The sequence below is a fragment of the Micropterus dolomieu genome, linkage group LG13 (genome assembly GCF_021292245.1).
Source record: "Micropterus dolomieu isolate WLL.071019.BEF.003 ecotype Adirondacks linkage group LG13, ASM2129224v1, whole genome shotgun sequence".
Taxonomy (NCBI): Eukaryota; Metazoa; Chordata; class Actinopteri; order Centrarchiformes; family Centrarchidae; genus Micropterus; species Micropterus dolomieu.
The window spans coordinates 26,975,890-26,998,713 of NC_060162.1; the positions used below are offsets into that span (position 1 = coordinate 26,975,890).

Below are 22,824 nucleotides of genomic sequence, written 5' to 3' on the forward strand. Positions count from 1 at the left end.
TGAAAGTAAGGAGGGTCGAAAGTAACACACAGGAGGGTTGAAAGTAAGGAGGGTCGAAAGTAACACACAGGAGGGTCGAAAGTAACACACAGGAGGGTTGAAAGTAAGGAGGGTCGAAAGTAACACACAGGAGTATTGAAAGTAAGGAAGATCGAAAGTAACACACAGGAGGGTTGAAAGTAAGGAGGGTCGAAAGTAACACACAGGAGGGTTGAAAGTAACACACAGGAGGGTCGAAAGTAACAAACAGGAGGGTCGAAAGTAACACACAGGAGAGTTGAAAATAAGGAGGGTCGAAATTAACACACAGGAGGGTTGAAAGTAACACACAGGAGGGTCGAAAGTAACAAACAGGAGGGTCGAAAGTAACACACAGGAGAGTTGAAAATAAGGAGGGTCGAAATTAACACACAGGAGGGTTGAAAGTAACACACAGGAGGGTCGAAAGTAACACACAGGAGGGTTGAAAGTAACACACAGTAGGGTGAAAGTAAGGAGGGTCGAAATTAACACACAGGAGGGTTGAAAGTAACACACAGGAGAGTTGAAAATAAGGAGGGTCGAAAGTAACACACAGGAGGGTTGAAAGGAGGGTCGAAAGTAACACACAGGACGGTCGAAAGTAACACACAGGAGGGTTGAAAGGAGGGTCGAAAGTAACACACAGTAGGGTGAAAGTAAGGAGGGTCGAAAGTAACACAGGAGGGTTGAAAGTAAGGAGGGTCAAAAGTAACACACAGGAGGGTCGAAAGTAACACACAGGAGGGTTGAAAGTAACACACAGGAGGGTTGAAAGTAACACACAGTAGGGTTGAAAGTAAGGAGGGTCGAAAGTAACACACAGAAAGGTTGAAAGTAACACACAGGAGGGTCGAAAGTAACACACAGGAGGGTTGAAAGTAAGGAGGGTCGAAAGTAACAAACAGGAGTATTGAAAGTAAGGAGGATCGAAAGTAACACACAGGAGGGTTGAAAGTAAGGAGGGTCGAAAGTAACAAAGGAGGGTTGAAAGTAAGGAGGGTCAAAAGTAACACACAGGAGGGTCGAAAGTAACACACAGTAGGGTGAAAGTAAGGAGGGTCGAAAGTAACACACAGGAGGGTCGAAAGTAACACACAGGAGAGTTGAAAGTAAGGAGGGTCGAAAATAACACACAGGAGGGTCGAAAGTAACACACAGGAGGGTTGGAAGTAAGGAGGGTTGAAAGTAACACACAGGAGAGTTGAAAGTAAGGAGGGTCGAAAGTAACACACAGGACGGTCGAAAGTAACACACAGGAGGGTTGAAAGTAACACACAGGAGAGTTGAAAGTAAGGAGGGTCGAAAGTAACACACAGGAGCGTTGAAAGTAAGGAAGGTCGAAAGTAACACACAAGAGGGTTGAAAGTAACACACAGGAGAGTTGAAAATAAGGAGGGTCGCAAGTAACACACAGGACGGTCGAAAGTAACACACAGGACGGTCGAAAGTAACACACAGGAGGGTTGAAAGGAGGGTCGAAAGTAACACACAGTAGGGTGAAAGTAAGGAAGGTCGAAAGTAACACACAGGAGGGTCGAAAGTAACACACAGGAGGGTTGAAAGTAAGGAAGGTCGAAAGTAACACACAGGAGGGTCGAAAGTAAAATACAGGAGGGTTGAAAGTAACACACAGGAGAGTTGAAAGTAAGGAGGGTCGAAAGTAACACACAGGAGCGTTGAAAGTAAGGAAGGTCGAAAGTAACACACAAGAGGGTTGAAAGTAACACACAGGAGAGTTGAAAATAAGGAGGGTCGCAAGTAACACACAGGACGGTCGAAAGTAACACACAGGACGGTCGAAAGTAACACACAGGAGGGTTGAAAGGAGGGTCGAAAGTAACACACAGTAGGGTGAAAGTAAGGAAGGTCGAAAGTAACACACAGGAGGGTCGAAAGTAACACACAGGAGGGTTGAAAGTAAGGAAGGTCGAAAGTAACACACAGGAGGGTCGAAAGTAAAATACAGGAGGGTTGAAAGTAACACACAGGAGAGTTGAAAGTAAGGAGGGTCGAAAGTAACACACAGGAGCGTTGAAAGTAAGGAAGGTCGAAAGTAACACACAAGAGGGTTGAAAGTAACACACAGGAGAGTTGAAAATAAGGAGGGTCGCAAGTAACACACAGGACGGTCGAAAGTAACACACAGGACGGTCGAAAGTAACACACAGGAGGGTCGAAAGTAACACATAGGAGGGTGAAAGTAAGGAGGGTCGAAAGTAACACACAGTAGGGTGAAAGTAAGGAGGGTCGAAAGTAACACACCGTTACTGTCCGGTTTTCTGTTTTGTGTTTCCCTTGTTCTTATTAAATATACGTGACTATGACCTTGTAAATATGTAACTGCAAATGTATTTTGTCCTTTATCTTTGCAAAAAATGTATAAATTACATTTTCATTTAATTTATTATCTATTTACAGGTAAAAGTAACCCAACCGTATTCTTGTTCAAAATGTTTTTTATTGGCAATGTCAATCACACAGTTTGGACTGCAAATGCATCCCTTTGTGTTGAAAAGGGGTGGGGACATAAGAGCTCAGATTAGGAGCGTGATGATACATTTGGGTCACAAGATGTGACTATGCAGGAGAACAAGACAAGAAGATTTGTAGCACTATTTAGATTAAATATTTGATGGTGAAATATATGTGTGGGGGTATATTTATTTATTATATATAAACCCCAGAAGATTTTGAGGATTAAACTCGTAATTTCCTGCATTCTGGAGATATTTTCTGCTCCAATTTATGCCTTCGTTGTCAGTCAAGGGAGAGTTGTTGAAAATCTGGTGAGGGAAAAAATAACGCCTAGCCACTTCCCCTACAGTTTATGCCACTTCCCCATCAGTTCCACCAGATGGCGCTAAAGTCAGGAATCCTACAAATTGAAGCTCAGCCATTTCATAGTTTTCATATTTACACTTTGATTAATACGTTTATTAATATCATTTAATTGTGGAATTGCTATTTTTGGTGAAATTATCTGCATCATCTCATCACCAGTGACAGTTTTCTCTTTAAATAAATCTTGATTACAATCCTATTCCATCCTTCTGTTCATTTATAAAAATGCTGTTTCTCTACACTGTATCATTTCAACTCTTCTCTTTGAATGTATTTATTTGAATCCTTCATCTATTTTACTCACGCGCCTGCCTTCCTGGTACAAAAGCATTGATTTTTATTTGCCACAAAGCGTTGACTGAACAGTTACTCGTAGCAAGACCCGCCTGCCACGGAGCAGCAGTAACGTTACACTAACGCAAAGATGGAAGATGGATGGATGAACCGTCTCATGAAAAGCTCCTCTCTACTTGCGACACCGCCCCACTGAACGACGACGCAGCCCGCCGGGGTGGAGTTTAAGCACCACAACTGCTGAGAGCGGATAGGGAGGGGAACTAAGAAAAAACTCGATCTCTGGCCTTTCCCCTTGCGAAAAAGTAGCTTTCTGTCGGGGAATAATTGAAACATCATTAACCATCCCGGTTTTGGAAGTCGGAGAGGCCGCCGGCGGGAGTGGATTCACGCGCTCAGGTCAGACTGAATGTTTCTAACTTTGAAAAGTTTCCACCTTTCTAGCAAGAAGTCCTTGACGTCAGCAGAAACTCGATGTGGAAGCAGGGAAACTTGGTAAAAGTAGGCAGACATAGGCCTGCTGATGTGTAGAAGCAGCACAGACTGCGGGGTACATTAGTTCACATAAATAGGAAACGGCGTGCACGCGCCACACAGACTTTTCCCCACATCCCCAGCGGAACGTCCTGTGGGCCAAGCCTCTGCGCCGCCAGCAAACACGCAGTGTTGTGTTCAAGAGGCCGTACAGTAACTTAGGGCGTCTGGCATTTTGATGAGGTGAAGTGTGTGTGTGTTGTGAAATCTTGTTGCTCTGTCAAAGTTCCCTATTGAAAGAAGTTGTTGTCTTGAGACCACCTCCACACTTCGCCTGTTCCCGTCCTGACCCGCTCCGCGTCATAACCCTCCCTGTGCAGGCTAGAGGAGCTGACACACGGCCTTCTGTCACCTCTCTTACTTCTGGTTCAAACAAAAGCGGAGTGTTGGGCGTGTGCTGCAGCTCCAGACAAGCAAGCAAGAAAATCTAGCCTCCGGGCGTGCATTCTTACACCGCTGTGATGTGGTGTGCGACAGAGTGGAGGAATTTGCATGGAGACATGTTTACTTTGACCAATAAACAGCTGTTAGTAATAGGCTGCAAGACAGCTTTGCATTTGAAAACTTGCCAAACTCCCCCAGTGATCCTGTTGTGGGAGGATTCTGTGGGGGCCGAACAGCAGCTTGCTGCAGGGCACGCTGCACGGTGGTGCATGTGTAGACATTTTGACGGATATCCAGAAACCAATAATTCCATGGTAATTGCGGCCCAAACTAACACCAGGATTTAAAATGTCATTGCAGCAGCCTTGCACGTTTACTTTTCCGCCAGTGCAGTGTATCATTATGCTGTTATAGTGCTGGTACAGTGCAATAGATGGAGATGATCAGGATGTTTGAAATGTTTGGAGGTGAGTCAAGTCCAAGGTCTGTCAGTGCAGAGTCTCAGGCCGAGGCTCACGTTCGTCAGGGAAGGTCCAGGCCAAGTCTTTCAGGGTTTTGAATACAGACCAGGGTCACTGATAACATGTCGCCCTCCCCCATTTAAACTTCTCTGGATGGGCAATGCAGAATCGCCTAAGTGATTTTATTTTATTTTTTATCAACACATTTCTTTCCGTTTCTGTGTCTCTGTTGTATTCTGTTGATCTTTGGTGTCAGGGATTTGACTCCACGGTGAAGATGTTCTTGTCTCATAGTGTGAATTTGATGCTCGATGAAGGTCCATGACTGAAACAGTGTATTTCTAAGACTCAGACAGCGTATAGGAATGCAACATCTGTCTACCAGGTGTGCATTAGACAACACTTAGTTGGATGTGTTTACCACTGATGACACAGTGGTTGTACGCGAAGACAGGAGTTATACCATGAGGCCACCACGCATTTAATAATACGTTGATCGGCTCTTGGTGGCTTTTAAACATAGAGAGGATTGGACCTAATGGATGAAAAAGTGATTGTAGTTTGACTGCATTGAGTTTAACTGTGTGCATTCGTAGTTGGGCAGAAGCACAGGGGAAAGTCTTTAAAGACCAGCTGGTTTAACCAAAAAACGGCGAGCTGTGGAGTTGGCATTGAGAACATGTGATGGCCAAATTTCACTATCTCCTCACATTTTGTAAACAAAAGCATTAATCAGTTAAGTATGGAAAAAAAAAACAGTTAATTGATTGTGAAAAGGAACATTAGTTGCAGCCCTGCAGTGTTCAAAATTGTTTTTTTTGTTTTTTTTAAATATATGCTTATTGTTTTTGATGTTTTTAAATTTTTTGATCTATAAGATATGTCCAGCCCAACCCTTCACACGGGGCGATACTTAATTACTTATTATGCTGAGCGACAGTCCAGAGCCTTACAAGAATATCAAACGGAGAAAGGAAGCAGATTGGTGAAGCTGCAACCAGAGGATGCCAGCTTGAGAAACGACTTTAATGATTAAAAGATGATCAGAATAGTTGTTTCTCTTTTCTGTTGACTGACTGATAGATGACAGTGTTGAAATGGCCAGTTCCCCTGCATTGTGATCCACTGTTGTTGCACCAGAGTGCACACAGCTCATCACAAAGCAACAACACCCTAATTGACTTCCCCTCAGTACTTCGAGGAATCCCAATAACCACCTTCAGTGACTCTAAAAAGTGAACTCCTTTAAGGCCAACCCTTCAATGGCTAAAGAAGGAGAGGCACATCTTACCCACAATCCACTGTAATCTTTCAAGTTTTCCTTTGCACAATATGGAAGAACCATTTAGTGACGTATGTGTAAGTAAACAATCAGCATGAAATGTTTGAGGACGTGCTCTCACTGTGTGTCGGTAACCCACCTGTCATTGCCTCTGCAGCTGGCCATTCGCCCGTTTGTTGCAACAGTATGTATTGCTTAAGACGCCACTACACTCTTATCAGAAGATTCCCCCCCCACACCTTTCCTATATGTTTGCATCACTGCAGCAAGATTCAACCACAGGAGGTCAGCAATGATATGATTTTCAACTTAAAGTAAAGTGAGACCCAGAAACTGTAGAAAATGAAAACCCTCAGAGAAACCAAAGAAAAACTTGCATGAAAAACTATAAGAGGGGAGGAAAAATAAAACCATTGGTTTTCGACCAATGCGAAGGAAGGAGGAGAGAGGACGAGAATGATGCGTCTGTCACCATCTAGTCAAATATTTCAAATCATGTTCTACTTAAAATAGTTTTAAAACTGGCCCCTCACTGATCATCATTAGTTGAGGAAGGTTTTGTTGTTGCAGTAGTTGGCTTGGTGTCCTTGCTCTGTCTGTTACTTCCTGTGTTGAATGCTGCTGGGAGGAAGAGGATGAAGGGTAGAGCTTCTTCAAGAACTTTTTCATGGTCCACCAGAGGACGTATTCTTATAGTGAATCTGGTGATGAAGTGATCTTTACTCTTTTGTCACTATCGGGCTAACATTCCCATTTACATACAAGAAATATGTCGGCATAAGGCCGTGTTCAGACCGACAGCAGTCCTGCATGCAGGCGCGGAAATACACTGGAGCTAGGGAGTGCTATAGCTGCGTCACAAAGCTGTGCGCCCCGGTTAAGCCCCCTCAAGCATCAGTCATTTTTCATTTTAAATAAAGAAAAATGGATAAAACAGTCATTCTGTTCCCGATCTGATCTGTGTGTGTGTGTGTGTGTGTGTGTGTGTGTGTGTGTGTGTGTGTGTCCTGGTCTACTCTCACGCATGTTAGGCTACGTGTACATTGTCAGCCTCAAGTTATTATCGTTTGCAAAAGAGATGTAATCACTCAGATTGTGATGATAGCCAGTTTGTTTTACAAGTGTGCACAGAAAAACAGCACAGACTGAGTGCATTGCATGTTGGATATTATTCATTTCATTTCTGACATTTAATCTAAAACATTACCAATGCACAGATGTCTGATCATGGCTGCCTGGGCACTGTCCGGTGCTGAAGGCTTTCACCTGCATGTGAAAGATGTCTTTGTCATTGCCTTGTGGTCACTTTTATAAGGCTTAGAGCTATTAAGTTGAAAATTCTGTGGCCCGATTTAGTTGAATACTACATTTATATCAAATGCGCTGTGTGCCATATCTGCTTTTATTGAAAAAGGAGAACTAAGTAACTCTGGAAATCAACTTCCCCTGGCACAGCTGTGCCTGCATGAAGAAACACAGCAAATGTAATGGTGCCGCTTTCAAAAATTTCAATAACTTCTAAACTAAAGTGGTTTTAAAACAGTAATTAGAGAAAATGGATCTGACGCAGCTTAGGTGACAATCGTACATTCACTGTAATTAATCCAAGCAGCAGGCCACAACGTGAAGAGACAAAGGAAACCTGAGGTTGTACAGAATGGAAATGGTGCCATCGCTGTGATTTGATTCTGTGTAGCCAATAAATGTTATAGAGCAACTTTATCAGTTGAACATCTTGTTTTTGCTGACCTCCAGCAGTTTTGACTTCTCACCTTGCTGCAGTGATGTACAGGTAGACAGGCTGTGTCAGTACACTTAAAGCTGGGGTGGGCAATTTATTTATTTTATTTGTTGAAAGTCTCTTCACCCACAGACAGCAATCAATAAATCAAATGCTAATAAAATACTGGATCTGTGGCTGTCGGAGGACTGTAATAAGCACAGCCAATCATTTATTTCAGTCCGAATGATCGTATTCATTATGATCATAATGACATTGGGTGTTTAACCTGGAAGCTTTAAATTAGAGCCTGGCCGATAAATCAGCCAGCAGATGTTATCAGCCGATATTAACTTATTACAGATGTATCTGAATCAGCCAGTAAAGAACAAGCAATGTCTGTACAGAAATGCCAAAAATATGTTTGATCGTTTAGAAACGTGGCAATCTGGTGTCAGTCAGGCTCTACTTAAAATTAGGTATCCACCAATTCTGGGACGTGTTCCTGCCTGTTGGACTCCTCTTGAAGTGTCACTGGAACATGTCTTACACACAGCGTGCCGCTGATCTTTATTCCGGGCAGTGTAAAACAAATCACACGTGCGCACACCACCCGTTGCCCTCTGATGTCGTGCCAGAGTCATGTCCTGCCAGTGGCTTCATTTCGAATCTAGCTAGTGTGCTAGCTGCTGTTGTCTCAGTCTGACCGCAAATAAATAACACAGCATGGAGCTGCCGTCCGTGAATGTCTCGCTGCCTGGCAAGGAAGCTGCTCTGCAGTCTGGTGGTGCGACAGAGGATACTTCTGTAGACAGCAGCAGGGTGAACAGGCTGCGGTGGATGGGTACTGTCCTCTGCTCAGGCACCTCACCTCACCATGCTCAGTAGAGGTGTACCAGTGATCTTCTGAGCGCTTACACTCTGTGCCGTTCAGTTAGACTTAGAGGCTGAATAGTTTTAGTGACTAGACTGCTAATCCACCAGCCGCACATATCCAGCCTCCAGAGTAACAGCTGTTTTGAATAGGTGTCGGTGTGTTGTGTCATGGCCCGCTCTCACACCAGTTAAGGAAAGCTGCTTTTCATTCCAGTGTGCTGCCGAGATCACACTCTAGTGTTTTCACTCGGCCATATTTGGTCAAGACAACATGTGCTGCCACTCCTCCAGCACAAGAAACTGTTTGTATTACACTTGAGCCAATTCCCAAACCTGTGTCAGATGCCTGGGGAGTTCAGTCAGATCAGTGAGAATTAGCTTAAAGATCACAGGAAGCATTAAGGTTGTTTGGAGAAATAAAATACGTTTTACTGACAGTGGCAATCTGAAGGAGGACCTGCCAGTTTCAAAGCTAAAAATTAAGGTGAGACATTCTGAATTTGTGAGACAATACGTGCACCTTTTCACCAATATTCAGGTTCCCATGAACCCCGGTGATTCATTTTGACCACTGACATGCTTAACAGTGTTCTTTATTCACACAGAAACTAGTTGTGGTGAAGAGAGCGGTAGAAAACAAGCATTTCATTTCCTTTTCCGAACGCACATGTGAATTCTGTGACAATTGCTCATGTGCAAGGCCACATTGGTACAACATATTTGCTGTGTTATGTAGGGCACAAAACATTACAGAGCACTTCATAGTAACAGGCAGCTGCGAGGAGACAAGAGAGAAATACAGTCCAGCATGCGCTTCAGAAGGCCTGAGGAGGGGGTGGTTCCCTGAGCTCGACTGCTGTTTAGACACCAGCCCTTTGACGGATCTCCTGTCAATGCTAAGGACTACGGACAATCTTCCTCACTGAATGTGTACAGCGTGGTATGTCATACCCCAACATGCATTCAATCAATCCGTAGGCTGAGTTAACTAATATGCCTAAATATGGTGTTGACCTATGTTCAGTATAATAACATGGCCCGAGGCTGAAGAATGTGCTGGGTTTGGGGAAATAGATGTCCACTCCAACCCTGCTCAGCAAGGTGTCTCTGCTGCCTGGCCCTCAGCTTGCCCTTCTGTCAAAGATGGAGGAAACCCACTCTGTCCTAATAATGAAACACAGTCCATTACAGAAGCATTGTAGAGTCTGATTGAGTAGCTAATTCTTTATGATATGGTTTGTGTTGTGGATCATGTCTGCATGTGATTTGAACATACAGAGTGTGTATGTGTGTGCAGGTGATTTGGGCTCTATACCCATCAAGATGTAGAGCCCCTCCCCTCCCCCCTCCAGAGATCTGCATCCCCTATAACTTCAGTTTTGTTATATAACATCTGTTATACACCTAAAATCTGAGCATTTGCTACAGTACGTCTTTAGTACTGTATGCTACCATGCAGGTCCACAGACTGGATTCTTCAGCTCTTCCTGGCATGTAGTGCTACAGAGCCCAGGCCTGCAGAAACACGTACACATAATCACAGAGTACACGTACATTATCATGCTGTAGAAAACAAAAGGGAGGCAAACCCTTGTTTTGCACTCGTGATCTGTGTGCTTTCACACGTGATGTGTACGGTGACATGTTAATTCACTGCCTCTTCTGTAGGTCCTTTTACATTTTTACACCACTAATTTTACTTTTCTTTAAGTAAAACTTTCTTTAAAGAAGTGGTTCTCAAACCTATTCAGTCATGTACCCCCAAAGCTGCCCTACCCCCACAACAGCAAAGGTGGATTTCATTTTTATTGGTTATCACCAATACTGGCGATGATCCACGCCCCCCCCCCCCTCCAAAGGCTACTTGAGTGAAATACTTTTCTTGCTTTTACTCTTTGCACTCCTGTCAATAATCTTTAGGAACAGCAGTGAGTGAGAGAACTAAATATGAGTTCTGTGAGAATGTGAGTAGTTAGTGCTTTCATAATAAAGACATTTCTACTTCCAACAATAGTGGTAGTTTGTTGAGAAAATAGGAAATGCTATATAAAGTACCATAACCACTCTTATTGCAGTGTTGTAATTTCCGTGTGTATGTGAATGTAAATATAAACAGGAAGTACTGTATACAGTTGACTTGGAGTCGAAAACCGTTTCAAATTGTAGACGAGATGTTATCTTCCCTCTGCCACAGAATCTCTCCGTCTTGACATTCCTGTACTCCGCTGGGATGGGCTGCATTTAGTTCTTGCGCTGGCTGACATAAGGCTGAATAAAGCCTCCCGTCCTTCTCCCTCTGTCTCCATGTTCTGATGCTGCTATTCCAAAGGAATGCAGAGTTGAATTCCTCCGCAGCGCCCGTGGCAGCAGAGCAGCTATACAGTCTGGGGCTCATGTTGCGCTGTTAAATATGTAGCAGTACCTAATTTAAAGGATGCAGAAAGACCTGGACTGAACTGTCAGGATACACTGTGTTTATATGTAGAGGGTTTCACCAGTGGTGGAAGAAGGATTCAGATTATTTACTCAAGTATAAGTAGCAGTACCAAAAAGTACAAGGCTGCAACACATCCATTATCCAAAGGTACAATATGTTCCTCTAACATGTAGGGAGGAAAAATATAAAGTTGTGCAAAATTCAAATACTAAAGTCAATTAAATGTCACAGTAACTGAATTTCAGGTCTTCACTAGATATTACTTTCCACCTCCAAGTTATATAGATGTGATTAATAATTAAGTATTTGGACTGAACATTGCAACATGCTGCTCTGATGAACTACCTCAAAGGATGTTTGATTGATAGGTCAGTCCCCTACTTGAACTAGGCGATATCAGCAATGATTGCGATAGACAATTTCCTCCATTATCTATTGCTGTTTCATCGCTAGAGAACAACCGGCCCCAGCACAGAAGCGAAGCTGTTTCGTTGTAACGTGGCGGTCTCCCACAGCAGGGTTGGTTTTGGTATCAGAAGTTAGATAGTTACACAGAGGAGATGTCTGCACAGACAAATCTGTCATATCTGTGTAATATGGAATATATTGTAGAGGACTGTTGGCCTCCCCACCTCCACTTTGTCAGATGAAATGAACATATTAGAGCACAGCCGTGCTCTTTTGAAAATGTGCGCAGTTTTTGCCGACTGAAATCCAAGCACCCCTGTCCTGTGATATTGCTCAGCCAGCTGCCACGAGCTAATGGCGGTTTTATATAATTTGAGGGGGTAGTTGCTATCAGTATTGCCATCACATTTGATTGGATAAATGTATGTTTACGCCTCTGAGCTCAGGACAAATCATCACAAATATTGTACCATTTTACGGGAAGAGAAAGGAGAGGGGTTTAGATATAAAACCACTCAAAAAGAGATTGCTGAACAGCTGACAGGGACACAGGGTTAGAACATTTTATTTTACTGCACTATAAGTCTAACAAAAGACATGCTGCTGATAGCTACTGTCACAAATGAGGGAGTTTAGCTGATGGATGTAACTGACCCAAGATCAGCTTCCCTGGCTGGGAACGTTTCGATTCACGAAGACTGATGTTAACTTTTTAAAAATGCATTTAGTTAGTATAATACATATCCTGTTTGCAGCTCATGTAAGCCCAGCAGCAATAGTGACTTTATTTATATGATGATAAATAATGAATGTTTTGCCAGATCACCAAGCCCCCCACCCCTGACAGATCACATCTTATTATCAGTGTTCTAGATTTCGGTTTGGACAATTCCTGCTGCTAATATGTGGCCGATGCTGTGTGTAATTATAAAACTATATACACTATATTGCCAAATACCCCACAGGTTTATAAAATCAAGTACCTATGCATGCAGACTGCTTCTACAAACATTTGTGAAAGAACGGGTCGCTCTCAGGAGCTCATGAAGATTGATTGATGATTCAAGTGTGGTACCATGATAGGTTGCAACATGTGCAAGAAGTCCATTTGTGAAATTTCCTCACTACTAAATATTCCACGGTCAACTGTTAGTGGTATTATCACAAAGTGGAAGTGATTGGGAACAACAGAAACTCAGCCACGAAGTGAAAGGCCACTTAAATCACAGAGCGGGGTCAGTGCACGCTGAGGCGCACAGTTCGCAGAAGTTGCCAACTTTCTGCAGAGTCAAAAGCTACAGACCTCTAAACATTTTGGACAGTTTCATTTTGAAACAGTTTGGGGGATTGCCTCTTCCTGTTCCAACATGACTGCGCACCAGTGCACAAAGCAAGGTCCATAAAGACATGGATGAGCGAGTTTGGTGTGGAGAAGTTGACTGGCCTGCACAGAGTCCTCCTGACCTCAACCCGATAGAACACCATAGGGATGAATTAGAGCGAGGCCTTTTCGTCCAACTCTGTGCCTGACCTCACAAATGTGTTTCTAGAAGAGTGGTCAAAAATTCCCATGAACACACTCCTAAACCTTGTGGACACCCTTCCCAGAAGAGTTGAAGCTGTTATAACTGCAAAGGGTGGGCCAACTCCATATTAAACCCTGCGGATTATTTATTGCAGGCAAGGCAGTGCACCTCAGTTATAATCCGCTGCTGCAAACACTGGAATATGACTAATATGTTCTGTTGTGCCCTGTAGTCCTTTTTTAACAGCAGACATTTTGCTTGGCATTGTGGGAAAAGTGTTGAGGTATGCCAGGGAGAAACAATTACTCAAAGAAATCTGAATAATAAAAATCCTCAAATTTCTTTACATTATTTTCTGACATTTTACTATATCTATCTATCTATCTATCTATCTATCTATCTATCATTTATCTATCTATCTATATATATATGTAGTAAAGTTTGGGTTGAACAAAACATGCAAAGAGAGATTCAGTTTACTGTGTTTTACCGCATTCTCACAGCTTATCTGGTGATCATTTTCAAACACTGACAGTTGCTATAAAATCTTACTGATTCTGGTGGCTGCATCTGTGGAAGTCTCCTCTTTTAAAGACCAAGAGTAAGTCTGAATGAAATGAAGCAGGACAGGTCTCTGTTCAAATGACCAGGTACTGCTTTTCTTGTACAAAAACATTGTATCGATTAAATATTATTTGAACAGAATGTGTCTCAAGCCTTTTCTATTGCCTGATAAAAGCCCACGCGGTCAGCACATAGTTCCAGCTGTCTGTGAGAAGTCGACTGCGCTCATGTTTGCAGCTAATAGTTCAACAGAATATTACGAAGTATCAAAAAAAAAGAATTTGTGGATTTTTATTATTCAGAGTTCTTGGAGTAATTGTTTCTCTCCCGCTCACTAGTCTAAATGCCTCTTAAACTGTACAGTCCAACCCCAAACAGAAAGAATGAGCTTCTTTTTTTCCATTCCAGTTTTCCTGTTCACTCGAGGGTATTATATTATCATATTATATTACATTGATTGCTCTGTCCAGTGCTCTGAATGTTCATCTCCAGAGTCCTTTTGACGGTGTCACAGCTAGGTAAACACAGCTGCATCCAATAAGGTTAACTGATAGCTGAAGGACTACTGTACGTAATGACTTGTTGCTCATCAAATAGAGCTGCAGCTGTGTCTACTCTGCTTTGACACAAATCATCCTTTGGCAGAAGAGTGGTGCCAATTTTTCAAATGTAAGTATTGTTACAGCTACCTTTATCAAACAGTCTGCACAGTTATCAGTCCCTCAGCACCCACGCGGCCCAACAATGACTGCTTCCTTTTTCTGTAGCAGCTTGTGATGGCAGCGCACATATCGGAAGGTAAAACATAAGAGCTACAAGTGTTTTAGTAAATCTGACGGCACGTAGAAAAGGCAGGGAAGTCATGTAATACGGTTTGATGTGCTGGGTGCAAGAGGACTGTGTTTCTGTTTCTGTGTTGCTCTGCTGCAGGAGGCCACAGGATGTGTGAGTGCAGCTGGGAACGGAGACAGTAGAGCTCATTGGTTGCAACGAACTGCATGTACTCTGCAGCACTGTGAACTCGTGGTCAGCTGTTCACCACGGCTTGTTTTACTTCTGCTACGCTGCTTCACTGGCAACACTTTTATACTTTTCGTGAAATGAATCTGAGATACCATGGTATCTGTAAAACATGCAGTTACACTGTGTCAGGAGGATACATCATTAATACTGCTCTAATGTGCTGAACTACTTTGTTGTTCAGTAGCTGTGCTAATAGCACACAGTAGCCATGTTTCCATCTAATTGTCATGCGAATTTTAAGCGTACTTTTGAATTGTCGCAAAAAAGTAAATGAGAAATATGTGCGTTTCCTTCAGCTGACTTGGAGCGAATAAACCAGGCTACGGCAAGCATAGATACGTCAGTCGTTGACGTTACACATGGCCGTAATAAAGAAGATGTATGGGTTCCAAACCAGAAAAGAAACCAGTCACATGGACCTGAGGACCATGGATCTTAGAAAAATGGAGAGAGGTCCTCAGAAATGTGATTCAAGCGGGCAAATTGCTACCAGCCATGTCTCCACACGTTATGGGAATATCTGGTGTTATGCCGGGTTTTGCATGCCTACCGAGAATTGCATGCACCTCCAGATAATGCTTTAAAAAGCTATAATATCCTTTGTGGGGTTCATCAGTGGTGATAAATGATTTGAACTATATATTTTATGAACATTTAGAGTTGTTAATATTTTATTACACTCAGTAGAAGCAGCATTCATTGTGATTCAGCATAAATATGCGGTGATAACCCTGTTTGATCAGTGTGCAGAGCAAAGGATCTGAAAAGGACCTTTAAGAGGTGAATGCATAATTCGGCAGAACAGATGATGAAGGCTACCTGTCCTGATTTGGATCCACCTCTTTTCTCAGCACAAACGAGCGTTACCAGCCGCGAGGTGCAGGAAATTCTCGGCAGGCATGCAGAACTCTGCACAACCGGGCAAGACGCTGACAGCAGAAACAGCTGATCAGTCGTGAGCTATCTGCTCTCTCAGCAATGGGCATCTCGAGTAAAGCACTCCTGTGGTTTGAATCCTACCTCTCGGGGCGTTCCTAAAATATTTTGTGGAAAGGACAATTATCCTCCCCGCCCACTGCCTCTCCACAGGGATGCCCCAAGGCTCAGTGCTAGGTCCCCATCTCTTCTCAATTTACTGTGCCTCACTAGGGCCGATCATTCGCTCGCACGGCTTCTTTTATCATTGCTACGCAGACGATACGCAGCTCTACCTATCCTTCCCGCCAGACGATAAAGCCGTCTCGGCTTGGATCATGTACTGTCTCGGACATATCTGCATGGATGAAGGCTTGCCACCTTCAACTAAACCTCTCTAAGACTGAACTCTTGGTCATTCCAGCTACGCAATCTATCCACCATAACATCACACTACAAATTGACTCCTCAACCGTCACTCAACCAAGGTGGTGAGAAACTTGGGTGTCATGATTGATAACCAGCTGTCCTTTTCAGACCATGTTGCTGCTGTCTCTCGGTCGTGCCGCCTTGCTCTATACAACATAAGGAAAATCAGGCCCTACCTCACTCAGTACGCCACCCAGCTTCTGGTACAGGCCATGGTTATCTCTCGTCTTGACTATTGCAATGCCCTGGTAGCGGGTCTTCCAGCTTGTGCGGTGAAACCCTTACAAATGGTTCAGAACGCAGCAGCGCATCTGGTTTCTGCCCAAAAGGACTCATGTCACTCCATTACTCAGTGACCTCCATTGGCTCCTTGTGGCCTCCAGAATCAGATTCAAGTCACTAATGCTTGCATACAGAGTGACTACTAGGTCTGCACCCATCTACCTAAACTCCATAATACAAACTTACATTCCTTCTTGGCTGCTACGCTCCTCCAACGAATGCCACCTGGCTCTGCCGTCCCTATACACAAAGCAATCCCAGTCCTGGCTGTTGTTATCTATGACACCACGATGGTGGAACGACCTACCACACGCCCTCTCTAACTTCAAGAAGCTCTTGAAAACTCATCTCTTCTGAGAACACTTCCTCTTATAACACCTCTAACTCCTAACCTCTAACATGCACTTCCTGTGCTCTTCTTCTTCTTCTATCCCCTACAATTATCTTGTATCGATTGCACTTTTTGTTAACTCTTACTTCCTTCCCTAGGTATTTACCCCATTGATATGATATGTACTATGAGCTTTTACTAGTATTTATTGCTGCTCTTACTAGTATGTATAGTCAGTTGTAGATCTGTATTTGATGCTCTGTTGATGCTTGTATGTTGTTCCTCAGATGTAAGTCGCTTTGGATAAAAGCGTCTGCCAAATGAGTAAATGTAAATGTACAAGTTCGCCACGTCAGAAGTTTTTTAAGGATTTTTTTCCCGAATTTTGCCTTTTCCATCAACCTTTTCTAATGCGATACTTCAAAATGCGCATTAAAAAACGTTGATGGAAAACACGGCTATTGCCTCTCTCATGACTCATTTCTCTCCCATTCCACTGCTGCCATACTTGACAGTGAGATTGTTATTATTATTACGTGATAGGGAAACTGTGGCGCTCATGGCGGAATCTGGTGTACTGACAAGTAACAAAAGCCGGGACACAACATTTCAAATACAAAAAGCAAGAAAACAAATAAGCCTAGCAATGTTTTGAGTGGCAAACACTGAGAGATTGACAGGTGGATCTGAAAAGTTGTCGTCTTCCTCCCTCACAGCAGACAGCAGCTGCAGTCAGCAGCTTGGATTCACAACAACTTATTTTATCTTATCTTCTCCACAGAAACGTATCCCCCTCTATTTTGGGCAGTTTTCTTTGGTAGGAGGAGTTGGGAGTTATCATAACGTGAAAAATGTCTTGTTACAATGTAAAGACGATCTTTTCTCGTTATACTGAGCACATTTTTATTTTATCATGGTGAAGCGTGCTCACTGCAAGCCACTGTCGACTCAGTACTGAGATTGCTTTTGAGGTAAAAAGAAGTGTCGCTCTGTCGCACCACTGTTCCATCAGTGTCTCTGTGATATGCCTTCTCGCTAGTGGATCGCATCATGTCCGTCTCAGTCACATACATTCGAAACTTTCACTCATTTCACATCATCATCAGAAAGTTATGCTGATCAACTTTGTGCTATTAAGTCAGAGGAATGCTCTGACTCAAAATATTCCTCTGAGTGATAGACGTGCTAGTTATCAAGCCGTTGTATTTGTTAACCCCCAATACAGGGTCTTATCAGCTTATAATTTTAGAATATGAAATATAGAACTTAAGTGCCAATTTCATTCCAACAGTGGCCATGCACATTTTAAAATGTTCTGATGAGACTTAAGATTTATCCTCCCATGCGTGTACTGTACCTGATCAGAGCACATCTCTATGACTAAATACAATTTTAAAAATTTAAAACTGTAAATGACATTACAAAGAGCAGGTTTAGACCTGCTCTATAAAAAAAGTAAGATAACTTTTATGAATTGGCACTATAAAATAACAATGTCATTGAATTGAAATTGGCTGTGATATTTCTTTAGGTTTGTAAAAATGAACTGAGAAGGTTTTTAAACATTTTGAACATGCACTGTTACAAGCGTCTGGCATAGGCTGATGTTTGCAATAATAGACTGTAGGCAGAGAAACTACAGTATCACACGCTGTGTTTATCAGCCTGGAGAGCAGCTGCGACAGTAAAGTGTTGTTCTGGCACAATAAGATAAGTTATTGTAATATTCCTCTGGTGTGCTCGGGCCTGAAGGACATGAGATAGAGGCTGAGATGTACAGTATCTGACTGCTGGAGATAGACAGGATGCTGCTCCACAGGATGACAGTTGACTGCTGTCACTTTACAATAGAAGACTAGACTGACAGGAAGTGAAGTCAGTTAAAAAAGGTCTTAAAGCACTGATGCTGCTTGGAGTTGGACAGTATATGTAAACCTTTTGTGAGCACATTTGGACATGTGGAATGACAGTGCAGGTCGGTTGCTGTTTATTCCAACCTGGGTCATCTGTTTGTCTTTTTTTCCATACATTCTACTCACCAAGGTTAGAGCTGCGGTCTGGTGAATGGGTCAGGAAACCACAGCAGTCAGACAGGTTGGACACAGAGCAAAAGCTCATCCAGATCCTCCAGAACAGCTTCAGGGCTCTGCCAAGTGTGTGGAACTCCGTTGGAGGGATGAACACCAGTCCTCCACAACATATTCCCTCATTTGTACATAGCACCTTTATTTAATCAGGTCAGAGACGGTCACAGACATCAGTAAATGGATCAGAAGATGAACATTTACATTCTTTAATTTGGCCTTAAGGAGAAGTGGTTGAGAGCATTGTCTTTCACGTAGCTCCACAATCTTCCATAGGTGTGAAATTGGGTGGAGATGTGGTGGCTGTAAAGGCTGTAGCATCTCATGAACACATACACAGTATATGCATATATAAGTACAGCAAGATATTGTCTTCGTTCTAAGGACTTATTACTACTATCTGTCTAGACTGAATTGGGAGAAGGTGCGTTTAAGTGCGCTGCTCCCTTTGCTTGGAATCAGCTGCAAAATGTCCTGAATCGGTTTCGCTAGTTGCTTTTAAAGTATTTTTAAATGACTCGGAGGCTGTAGATGTTATGATTGTTGTTGTTGATAAATTGTGAATATTTAATTAAGTCTAAGACTAATAAATTTTACCGAACAATTACGTTGACATGTCGGCAGTGTGGAAGCATTTTAAAGTGTCCGAGAAAGACACCGTTTGCAGAAACTGTTCTGCTGAATTGTCTCCTAGCACATCCTCTCCATCTGGTGGACTTCTTAGAAAAGGGAAAAAAACGGTCTGACCCGCTTTGAGTGTTTCTGTCACTCATTTCTGAGAAGGTGATTCAGCTAGCTGCACCTAAATTTGGATTACACACTTATTCAAGCCTTTATGGTAAATCCACTGAAACAGACCAGAGCGAGCTGACAGGCAGTTTAGAGACTTTATCCTGTCATTTTGTCTCTTTACAAAGACAAGTGTTGCAGTATGAGTCCTACCTGAAGAGGCTGTGAAGTCTTCATGTTACGCCATACGAGAACAACATACAACATTATACATCATATTGGGTCGGACTTGATGAATTTAGCGGAGGATACACATGTGACAACATCTGTTTTTCAAAATAAGGTGTCTATACAGGATGGAAATAAGATTAATTGGATTATATTCACAGAAAGTATAAAACATATTACATGTGTCCATTAAAAGTAAATGGACACATGTCATTTACTTTACCACCCACCGTAGTCTCTCCAAATCCTGTGGGAAACACTGAGTAAAAAGCACATTTTGACTATTTAATTTATCCAATGGGAAAAAATAGGCAAAATAAATGGAAAAAATTGTGAATTTATTTGTTCGGTATTCAGAAAATGTTTTCATTATATTCGGCTTCGGCCAAGAATTTTCATTTTAGTGCATCCCGAGTTATATTTATTATATTTTATGACCTTGTAACTGATACTTATTTCCATCGTAAACTGTAAATGTTTTCATGTCTGCAGCCTTGTTAATTGTGCCGCTGCCTGTCTTGGTGAGAAAACTCTGCACAAAAAGAGACTTTTAATCTCAGTGAGACATATAGGATAGAATTTGAACCCAAATAAATTGCATGCTGGGACATGCACAAATAAGATAACAATGTTTCTAAACAACTTGATTCAGTGAGTTAAGTGATGATGAGCTGCACATTGCACAAGGAAGTGGCACTACTTCCACAGCTAAAGAACAAATTAAAGAAGTGAACAAACTGTCTCACTTTGTGTTGAATCGCTGCTAAAGCTTGCAAGTTATATGGACTGAATGTTTTAGTTCAAATGCTGAGAATGTATCTGAATCACTTGTAATCTTCTTTGTAATCCTATGATAGCCATTAATATTATCATATTGTTCAGCAAAAGACATGGATTAGAGTTCTTCCTTGTAACTCAGCCTCTCTATTGTTGTGTTTTCCTGCCAAACTGATTGGTTGCCGTGGTCTTCAGTGCACTCTTCCTCATTTCTCAGTAACTGCAGTAATTACTGTTGTGACTCAGCACTTCCTCTTTTAGCCAGGGTGGAGTGGGAAGCATCCGCACTATATTTTCTGAAGTCTCCAGGATTTGTGTAACTTCTGGTTTGTTACTTATCAAACTGGAAGAGTGGCAGGTCACAGTAGCCTTGGCCTGTTGTGCTTCTAAGTGTCTTTTAATAATCATATTGTAGAGACCCACTGAAGATAGAGGGGCATTTTGAACTTGCCTTTGTAGCACCTGTGACCTACAGACTTAAATGAGCCATAGATGAGTCCCATCTTATCTTTCCTTAAGCCAAACAAATGGTCCTTACATTCACTGCAGACAGGATACACAGCTCCCAGATGAATCAGAGCTGGGAGTATACAAATGGCTGAAATGCCCTTTTATGGCGTGGAAGGGCTTTTTTAAAACAGGAAATGACATCAGGACATCTCACAGGAACCCTGTCATTCCAGAGTAGAGGACGATCCAAGACCCCCACCACACTCACACTCACACACACACACACTCACACACACACACACACACACACACACATAGTCAAAACTAAAATAGTTTAATAGCAGTTTGAATGAAGATGTTATTTCATCTATGACAGTCTGATGAGAGCCACCAAACAAAATAACCAACAGAGAGAGGCTCCGGGCCCTGCTGTGTATCAGCATGTTGTGCTGAAGGACAGCCGCCTGAGAGCCGTGTGTGTCACAGCTAGAGGCCTGAAGTGAGTTCAAACATGTTCCTGCAGAGACATCCAGAGTCGGCCAGGGAAATATTTGCGAGACCTGACAACTTGATTTGGACTTGTTACAGAGGTTCTGAACAATGGCAATTTGGACATGTTGCAAGAATTCTTCCATTTTCTTTTGTGGATGAGGGACCTTTTTTCTGAAATATACTTATTGAGTTTCTAAACAGATAATAAGACAGTAGATAAGACACACAGCAGAACAGACTTCACCCTGGGACAGTATGTATGCAGCGTTGCATGTGAGAGCACTGGGTGTATGGTAATGTGAGTGTTACCATTGTGTGGGCTGAGAGGATTGTTGCGGGCTTGAAATGTAATGGCACGGGAGGCTAGTATTCATTTATGTACACAAAGGATGAGAGAGCGGGGGCACAAGCCTCTCACTGTCCCTCTGCATGTGACAACAAACTTGAAGCGGGCGGTAGAAAGACGCCTCTGAAAGTCACACGCAGTGGCTTTGAAAAGTGTTCAGACCCGTGCACGTCTTGCACACTTTATTTTGCTATAGATTTAATTTAGCGATCCTTTCTACACCCAGTGACCCATTCAAATTAATTTACACAAGTGTTCAGATTGGTTGCTGTTTGAGGCTTTGATTATCCTTTTATTATCTCTTGCACTTGATTGGAGTATACCTTTTGCCGAATTCATTTGATTGGACATGATTTAGAAGACACACACGTGTATGGCCCAACAACAACTTGTTATTTTCACGCTTTGCTTTTTGTACAGAACAAACAAATGAGAGATAATGTTTCAGTCAGTGAGCTTTAGAGGCGGGTAGACAGAGCCACGCTAGCTGTTTTCATCTGTTTCCAGTCTTTGTGCTAAGCTAGGCTAACCAGCTGCTGGCTGTAGCGACATATTTACCGTACAGATGTGACAGTAGTATTAACATTCTTACTCTTGAAAGTTACGTGTATTTCCAGTAATGTCTCACTCGCATAAATAAGAATCTTGCATTTCTATACTACTTGTTCTCCCACAGTGTTTCAGTAGGAACAGCGTTGCTTTCTTTTGCAGCAGTTATGTGAGGATCACAGATTGCCTGAGGGTCTGGTTTTTGTGTTTTGATTGGTCCTGAAGATGTAAGTGCCGTGTCAGTAAAACAGGTTGTAACCTGGTCTGTGTCTCTCCTTTTCTTCAGCCAGAGAGAAGAAACCCAGAGTTCATCGTCAGACTGGGCAATCACTAACACCGTTTTACATCAGGTATTTACTTCACTCAGCTTCTTTCTGCTTTAAATGCACTAAAGACGACATGAGTGAACTGAAAGTGAGAAGCAAACGGCAAGCAAGAGTCTGAGATGAATCCAACCGCTAGACTCAGCAGTATCTTTTCAACTTATCAAGTTGAGTTCACGCTGAATCATATATTGTACACAAATAAACATCTTTTACAGCAATGTGAATGTTGTTTTTATAGAAATAAAAAGTGGAAATGCTCTGACTTTTTTGTCCAATAATACTTTATAGTTAATGTAGTCATTGCTATCTTAAGACCAGTCTCACTCCTCACTGTGGCTCATGTGGCTCATGTGGCTTTGCTTCTTTTGACCTGGGTGAAGTACGATAATGAATTTAAGAGAAAGCTGAACTTTATCATCGTGGATCTTGTGTCTGTCTTTTTAGAATCAGTTTTAGGGTGTAGTACTCAGTGTTGGCCAGGAAAAGGCATTTATTCCCCCTGCTTGTTTCAATTG

General features: G+C 42.5%; 2 protein-coding genes across 4 annotated transcripts in view; both read left to right on the top strand.

Annotated features, from left to right (window-relative positions):
* LOC123981564 (pro-neuregulin-3, membrane-bound isoform-like) overlaps positions 1-22,824 on the top strand; it is a 580,451-nt gene that overhangs the window by 433,585 nt on the left and 124,042 nt on the right. The window lies entirely within an intron of this gene.
* The window catches only part of tln1 (talin 1), a 72,233-nt gene continuing 52,767 nt past the window's right edge, over positions 3,359-22,824 (top strand). The window contains exons 1-2 of the mRNA XM_046066493.1: positions 3,359-3,555; positions 22,270-22,333. The gene's annotated coding sequence lies outside the window, so the exon portion shown is untranslated. The remainder of the gene's footprint in view (positions 3,556-22,269; positions 22,334-22,824) is intronic.